This window comes from Dasypus novemcinctus, chromosome 1 (assembly GCF_030445035.2).
Source record: "Dasypus novemcinctus isolate mDasNov1 chromosome 1, mDasNov1.1.hap2, whole genome shotgun sequence".
In the NCBI taxonomy this organism is placed as follows: Eukaryota; Metazoa; Chordata; class Mammalia; order Cingulata; family Dasypodidae; genus Dasypus; species Dasypus novemcinctus.
In genome coordinates this window covers 29,094,232-29,103,197 of record NC_080673.1, presented here as the reverse complement: position 1 = coordinate 29,103,197, position 8,966 = coordinate 29,094,232, and the positions used below count along the sequence as shown (strand labels likewise).

At 36.4% G+C, this 8,966-nt stretch overlaps 1 pseudogene; it reads left to right on the top strand.

The window, feature by feature from the left end:
• Nucleotides 1-4,851: 4,851 nt before the first annotated feature.
• LOC101420448 (zinc finger HIT domain-containing protein 3 pseudogene) lies at nt 4,852-5,317 on the top strand (annotated as a pseudogene).
• The last annotated feature ends 3,649 nt before the right edge of the window (nt 5,318-8,966 follow it).

The following is an 8,966-nucleotide window of genomic DNA, read 5'->3' as shown; positions in this document are numbered from 1 at the left end:
CACAATTCTCTAATGAGACTGTACCTTGAAATTAAAGTTCTGCTTTCTTTGTGTGTGTGGCTGTAATGTGCCCAAACCATGTTTTTATAACTTTACTAAATGCCTTTCTCTTCTAACTCATTATTATATTTAGTTTTATCTGTATCTACCTGCAAGAGCTATGAAAATATATCTATCAAATCCATTGTAAGGAGCATAGTTGACTGGTGACTCCTGCTGCCTGCCCTCAGATTCATTGAGAAGCTTACCTTGCCTGGGGCCGCTCACAGTTACTGAGCAAGGGGAGGAGGACAGTGTGGGAAACTGTTGCAGGGGGTGACTGGGCAGAAATGCAGATCCATTCTCTGGAATGCAGACTCCTTTAATGTGCCCTTTGGGCCAAGCCAAAGTCTTCTTCTCATCCATTCTTTACTCTTTCTCCTTCAAATTCATAGGGACCAGACCTGCTCTTCCCATCTTCTTGGATTCCCATCCAATTTCCTTCATAGGATTTTCCCCAAATAATCTATTCCATGCTTAATCCTGTCATAGAGTCATTTTTTTGAAGGACCAAATAACACAAACTGATTTCTTGAGGAATAAGTCTGATTTGTATTTAAATTTGAACTCCCTAAAACCTAACATAATAAGTGTACATTTAATGAGCCCTTGACAAATATTGTCAATTGTGGTCTCCTATAGTAATTGACCATAGGGTCATTATTGCTGGAATTTAGATGTATTTTAAGTTGATGTGAACCAAAATATAACGAAAATATTTTGGTCTTCTCTTAAAATCATTATTTTTGGGTGAACAGTTATGATAGAGCATAAGTTCTCAGCTGATGCTAGTCAGTCTTGTTTCACTGAGATATCTTTCTGAGATAAGAGAAAGAAAACCCAATTCAAGCTGTCTCTTGCAAGGACATAAAATTACTATATTAGCCCATACATCTGAAAAATCTAGAGATTTCTTTCTAGATTCGTCCTCAAGTCCAGTTGAACTCAATAGCTCAAATGAAGTCATTACAATCTAGTCTCATATTTTCATATAGAAATTCAACTCTCTTTTTGATTCTGATGTTTTCTCTGATCATTGGCATATTTTCCACACATGGCTGACAAAAATCACTAGAAGCATCAGGCTTATTGAGTATTTTCTTAACAATGATGGGGAAGCAGGGAATAAAGATTCAGGGGTTGCAAAGATAGGAAGAAAGAGAAAAAGAGTGACACCAGGCAACGTTTCTTAGAATGGCTAATGATTACCTTTGATTGTACTAACTTGGGTTACCCATTTATATATTTAATCACTTTTGCTGGGTGATTAAACCTTCATGTTTCTAGGCCTGAGATATATACTGGCTCCTGGATCTACCAGTTGACTGAGCTTTCAAAAGAATATATAGATTTTATGTCAGAAAAAACAAATTAAAAAACAAAAACAAAATTTGTATACCATAGTTGTCACTTTTGATAAAATCAGCATCAACATTTTCCCCCCTCCCCCTCCCTCTTACCCCGCCCTGCTATTTTGCTGTCTGTGTCCATTTGCTGTGTGATCTTTTGTGTCTGTTTCTCTTTTTATCTTCTCTTATAGTTTTTCTCCTCTAGAATTCACTGGGATTCCACCCTGGATACCTCTGATGTGGAAAGAGGTTCCCTGTCACTTGTGTCACCTTAGTTCCTGGTTTCTGTTGCACCTTGCTTTGATTCTCCCCTTTGTTTCTCTTTTTTGCATCATCCTCTTGCTGCGTGAATCACTTGCACAGGACTTTGGATGGCCATGTAGTCACTGGCTCACCACGTGGGCATGACTTTACCAGGAGGTCCCAGGAATAGAACCTGGGTCCTCCCATATGGTAGGCAGAAGTCCAATCACTTGAGCCACATCCACTTCCCTCACATTTTATAAAATTTTTTAGGAAGTGTGAATTTAGTGCTTGTAGTCATTACAATAGAATCTTTGTACATTATATCATTAAAATATTATAGTGAGATAATCTATAAAGTACTTATTTCTACCACAGTAGATTGCATACATTAGCTGATTGATAACATTTGTTGTTAATGTATATGTGAATGAAAAACTTGTATTGTTCTAGACATAGAAATTTAATCCTATCCACATCAGAACATCAAATAATTATACTCAACAGAAGAAGGGTTCATCCTAATCATAGTAATAAACCAATGCCATGGAAATAAAAGGAGAATCATGATGTCAAATTTCCAGGCTCTCCAAAGAATGATTTTTAAAAATGAATGAATAGACAAATTAACAATTTATAGCTAAAAACCAAAAGTAGTCATATATAGAGCTATTTCACAGTTCAGAAAAGTCTCATAATCTTAAGGGTTACAACAATCTTGTATTGAGAATATTTGAATAAATTCATTCCATGACATAAAAAAGGAGTCATTCACATCAACCCACAGCTAACAAGTGGAGTTGGATGTTTATGTTGTATTGTAGCTATATATTTTTTTAATTTTTAGTGAATGGCAAGTTTTGTCAGGTGAGAAGTATGTTTTTCAGTTCTAAGATCTCCCCTGACACATGGTAATTGGAGATCCACTGAAGAACTGGCAAAACATGCTTATATTCAATCTCCCTCTTCCACACAGGTGGATTCTCCGAAAAACGTCAAGCATACTAGTCTAGTGCACTCGCTCTCTTTTACATGTTTGTGTTTATATCTTAATTTAAAAATTAAATTCTTAGTGGTATAGTTGAAAAGTAGCTTGAGGGTTAGTCCACTGGCATAGAACTGTGAAAATTGATGCAGGGAGGGTTTCTTTAATGCTAGCAAAATTCCTGCCAGTGAACACCAATTCTCAGTCACAATTGTCATTGTTCTTCAAGACCAAAAGTTGATCTTGCTTTTTAGGGCACAAATGGACATTGTGATTACACTCTAATCACTTACCCTTGCCCTACATTCTCAAGCCACATCAACATTTTGAGGAGGTGACCAAAAGCAGACTGGCATGTCACATGCTTTGCTTTTCTAGAGGAAAGTAAAGATGGAAAAAAAAAACACCAACAACTCATATGTTTTATTTACATCCTCCAGGAAGGAGGAAGGATGGAAGGGAGGAAGGGAAGGGGTAGAGAGAAGGAAGGAGGGTGGGAGAGAAGTGTGGTGGGAGGGAAGAAAGAAAGGCAAATAGAAAAAAAGGAAAATAGTCTCTGGGAGATCAGTTAACTCTGAAATTCATTTTTCCAATACTTTCTTTAAAAATTACTCAATACAACATGGACAGAATGTTTAATGTTTAAGGCCATTATGTCAAATGCTGAAGAAAGAATCAAAGAAAACAAATAAATAAACAACAATATCCTAAATACGTAATGAAATAAGCTATACCATGAGATAGATGTTAGTTTTTGCAAAAATGTAATGTTCATGCAGAAAAAAAATGTGGTGAGTATAAATTAAAGAAATTCACTTGCAAGGTTTAAGACTCAAGGAAGAAAAATAACAATCTTAAAACTAGGGAAAATTCTTTTCAAAAAAGTTGTAAAATCTGTTTAATAGACTGGAATGATCTATAGGTTGGTGTACTCAATATGAGTTAGGTTTTGCATCAGGGAAAACTGAGTTTAAAAACCATCAGCACATAAATTTCATATGATTTTTCATTGTGAATTTCCAGTGTCATTCAGGGCAGAATTTTGCACATTAAATATTTTCCCCTAATTGAGATTTTTAAAAGTAACTATTGGATTTGTCAAAGTTACCTAATTTTTCCCTACATTTTAAAAGTTAATTCATAAACCTGTTCTATTTTTAAATTTCACAAGTTTAAAAAATAACTTTAAGTGTACCTTGGAATAATGTTTGGATTTGTGATACTTAATATTATGTGCCAACTTGGCTCAGTTATGGTGCCCATTTGTTTGGTCAAACAGACCCAGATGTTGCTGTGGAGATATTTGTTGATGTGATTATTTTCTCCAAACAATTGCCTTTAAGTAAAGGAGATTACCCTTGAAAATGTAGGTGAGTCTCATCCAACAATCTGTTGGAGGCATGAAGAGCAAAGAACTGAAGTTTCCAGAAAGAAAATAAAGCCTGCCTTTCTGAATTTCTAGCTTGCTGGACTGCCCTCTGAATTTTCAGCTTGTTAGATCCCACAATCCCATTGGCCAATTCCTTAAAATAAATTTCTTCATATATTTATATCCTGTTGGTTCTGTTTCTGTGGAGATTCATGACTAATGCAGTTTTATTTTTAAACATAGTTAAGTATTGTGAAAACCAAGCTGGGACTAAAACAATAAAAAGAATGAGCTTGGGGCTGTAGAGGTAAAAAATCAGCCCTGCCATTAAACAGATTGTGATTAAAGACACCAGTACAGTCAGCCACAAAGCTAACAGGAAACTATATTTCTCCCAGGGTCATGCTGCAGTTGTAAAGGGTCATAACTACTCCCTTCTCCGAGTGATTGCTGCTTCCTTACCAATGACATATCCAGCCCTGATTCCCTAAGCATGGCATTAGAACACAGAGTAGAGCTGCCCCATTGCTAAACTGCCCTCACCTAGGGGCGACAATCAATCCCACACTGACCCCTGCCTCTTCAAGTCTTACCTCAGAGACCAACAATCCGGGACTGATCCTTTCTTCCCATGGCTTCCTCAGGATCTTTTAGTGAAATCTGCATCGTACCAAATATCCCCTCCTTATTCCATTTAATACAGAGGCATTCCATAATTACTTTAGAGTTCCCTGCCTTTTAGAAAACCAACAGACCTGACTTTGTAGGGCAATATACTGGTTCAGTCATTGGTTGTCTTTGATGCTTGGATTTTAACATTTAAGTACCATGTTTATATGGGGTTGGAATAAGTCCTCCCAGAGACCATGGCAAAGCTCAGTCATAGCACCATTGTCTGCATGATCTGCTTGGAGAACCCAAATACCATTGCCTGGGCCTGCAGATGACCCTTCTGCAAGGTGACCTGCTTCCAGAAGCCCAAAGAGCAGTGCAACCCCAAAACTTGTCTTATTGAGAAAAATTAATAAATTCAACCATTCCTGCACAAAGAATAACATCTGTGGAAAACAAATACGATGACTCATCTATAGCTGATTTTATCAATAATGATGAAGAGGAGGACACAGTGTCACCGAATTTAAAGACTCTGGGGGAATCTAGAACTTTAGGAAGCTTATTACTCAATCCACACGTAGACTGTTGATGCTCAGCCTCACTCAGGGTGACAACAAAGCACAGCTCCTGAGAGCTGATATGTAAGAATCCTTGTTTGTGGAGTTTGTGGACTACTGTTTAAGTATTGTGGAACCTACCCAAAATGAGTCTTCTTAAGATTGATTTTCATGCTGCTTGGTGAAGCATCTGCTTTGATTCCCAAAGCCTGTCCTCTCCTTGTCCCAAGAGACCAGCTAGTGTAGGGACAGACCCTATTGGATCCTTTAGCAGGGTCAACAATTTCCGAAATGCACACCACCTCATGTTGTAAAAACTAAGCCAAAGATGCTGCAGATCACATGTGCACATCTTTGGCTTAGTTTTTACGGACCAGAGAGTTTTGGAATTCAGAATGAGATACTTGCCACCAACACTTACTAGACGCGCTAAGCCCAGTTTACAGCTATAATAACAGGAATTCCACATCTTTAAAATTCAGTAAGTTTTGCTCTCAAAACTCATATATCTAGATTTAAGTCATATTCTTTTCTCCTGTGAAGAAGGAAACAATCCTGCAGATTACAAATTCCTATATCTCATTAGTTGGACAAGCTTTTTAAAAACTCACTTTAATGTATTTGAATACATTCTAATTAGATTCTCTGTAATTCTCAAAGTTTTGTTGGTTCTATGGCCGTATTTCTAGGATTAATATAGTGAGAGGTTCTTGGAGAAGTTTACTTCTCTAATCCTCAACCCTTCTCTGTACAAATGGGAAAAGAGTACATATTTATAGTTTTGTTGTTTAAGATTGAAAGAACTAAAGTATGTAAAAGCAATTATTATAGTACCTAACTCCAGTAAGTGCTTAATAAATAGTTTTCTTATTGAGTATGATGTAAGTCTTTCACTCACGAAGCACCAAGATTTTACTAACAATGTAAAGAAGATTGTGCATTCCCAAACATCATCTTAATTATCATAACAATTTTTCCTAAATGATTTAATTAAGCCTGCCTGAGCAATTATATATAATTTACATATTTCTTGATATTTTGATGACACAGGGACTATATACAAATTATAATTTATCTAATTGCTAATGGAAAATTGCTATAGAAAATAGAGGTAATTTTTGTATGTATTGCTCAATTTAATTAACTTTAGAACAGGTGTCATCATAGTAATTTTTTAGTGTTCATTGTATCAGTTTTGGATGTATTTCTTTACATCATAAAGAAGATTAGACCCAAAGACATAGGCAAAGGATTTACAAATGAATCATAAAAAGAAAATGAAACATAGTTATGCATATTATTGGAAATACCTTCAACTTTCTTTTCAGAAAAATAGAGAGAGAAGGAGAGAGAGAGATCCCTTATTGGAAGCTGGGCAGGGAGTGCATGTTCAGCCCAGATCCTTCTTCATTATAGAATGATCCTCCTCAGTCTGGGGCACAGTGAATCTTTTTGTCCTACTGAATGTGTGTATCATATGGCCCCAGACCAACCTCACTAATATATCTTTTCCTGATGGGTAGTGTTTTAATTTTCTCTTTGCTAAAGCAAACACTATGCAATGGGTTGGCTTAAACAGTGGGAATGTATTGACTCACCTTTGAGGCTAGGAGAAGTCCAAAATTAAGGTGTCAGTAAGGCAATGCTTTCTTCCCAAAGCCTGGTATTCTAAGTTTGGCTGCTGATGATCGTTGGTCCTTGACTTTTCTGTCACATTGCAATGCACACGGTGACATCTCTTATCTCTTATAGGTCCCACAGGCTTTCGACTTCTTGCTTACCATGGCTTTTCTCTCTCTGTGACCTTCTGTATAAGGACTTCAGTTATAGGATTAAGATCCATCATGGGCTGCACCTTATGTAAAGTAACTTCATTAAAAGATCCTATTTACAAGAGTTCACACCAGCAAGATGGATTAAGTTTAAGTACATGTTTTGTGGGGTGCCTATCTCCAAATCACCTCAAGGAAGGAATGGTATCTCCCACACTGTGGCACAAGAGGAGTGTGCACACACCATCAGCCTGTGTCGGCCATCAGGAGGGACAGGGACCCACTTGCCTTGTGGGATCTATGCACGAAGTGCTCTTGTTCTGTCTCATCTCTGCAAGGTTGTTCCAAACAGTGTTTGCATGTGTTATGGCTTCTTTTGTGACTGTAGTACATAGGTACCATGGAGTGAACAGAAGAGTTTAGACTTCTACTCTCGGTTATTGGCACATTTTTGCATTCTGTAGGTAGTGGACTTTCTCTCCTGTTGGTAGCCTGGCACCTTGGCTCAACAGAAAACTTCTTACATCATAGTTCTTTTAGACAAAAATGCCAGTAAAAAAATGAAAGTGAAAGAATGTAAGAAAACTTTGGAGTGCATGGAAACTTTTTAAAAACTCCATAAAGTGTATGTAAACACCTCCTTAGGATGACATAGTGAGGCGAATGTCAAGGGCAGAATAAATTCAGGATGCACTCTTTTCAAGGAAATCCTCTCTTTGAATTACCCAAGACTCCAAGACTCGGTGCATTCCACTGAACTATAGAGGAGGCTGGGAAAGAAGCAAAACAAGGCAGTTTCTGTTATTATCAATAACATACCCTTGCTTGTTCCATTACTGCTGTCTCAGGAATGAGAGACTCCCTATCCTGAACTATTTATGGTCGCCTGAATATATCATTTTAACATTTTCTAAGTTTCTAACTAATTAGAAGGATAGTCTTACATACACTACAGGGCATACATTGCATTCAGAAGACTTGATAACACATTTTTATTATTTTTTAATTACCTGGAATATAATTTAAAGTTTTACGTGTTGCTAATATTTTAGGAATACACAAATCTTGACCCAAGAAGACATAAAACCCACAAAATAAATCTGGATTAGAAGGCTACATAGAGGCTCTTCACTAACTTGCTGAATGATCTTACACATGTTATAAATTTACTAAAGCTGAGATTTCTCTTCCATTAAAAATCAAGGGCCAAACTCAAATCATACATTTATTTGACAAGCATTTTTTGGAGATTAGTCACTATCCTAGGTAAAAAAAAAGAAAGTTCATAAGGTAAAGACAAGAACCAAATAGTTGGTTACCACATAGTTGATGCGTTTTAGATATAGGTATTTAGCATGTACCAGGGAATACAAGAAGGGATTGGCCAATTCTGCTGGGGTCTTCTTCCCAAGGGGAAATCAGACACTTATGGCCCAGGTGAATATTCACTCCACTCAAATATAAAAAATAATAAAGGATTATCTGGCTTTATATGAAAAGGAGCATTTCTAGACTTTTATTGATGAGTCAGAAGACGTGAATAATTAAATTCCTATTATTGCATGTCTACGTTCTGCTGGAGCATATGATAGATGTTCATTTTAGAAGGGAATAAAGGAAATTCAAACAGAGGGTTCCAGAGTGAGCACGGAATATCATGAACTACTCAAGTAATCAAATATGCCAGGGTAAGAGGACAAGGAGATGCATGTGGGTAAGCTAGAAAAATGGTACATAGAAGCTGATGAATGGTCCTATAACTGATACACAGGAAGCCAAATTTATTCCTCGGGAAGTGAAGAATCAATAACAAAATTTTAAAGATTTTTTTTAATATTCTATCAGTCTATGGCAAATTAGAAAAAAGTGACTGTTTCTGTATTTTTCAAAATAAATGTAAATAAGTAAGACTTATTTAAAATGTATTTATATTTATTACTTATACAACTATGTTGGGAATAACTAGTTAAGTTTAAATTCACATTTATTTAACTTTAAAATAAATACTACAGTGCAGTTTAGCACCTAAACAGTTTC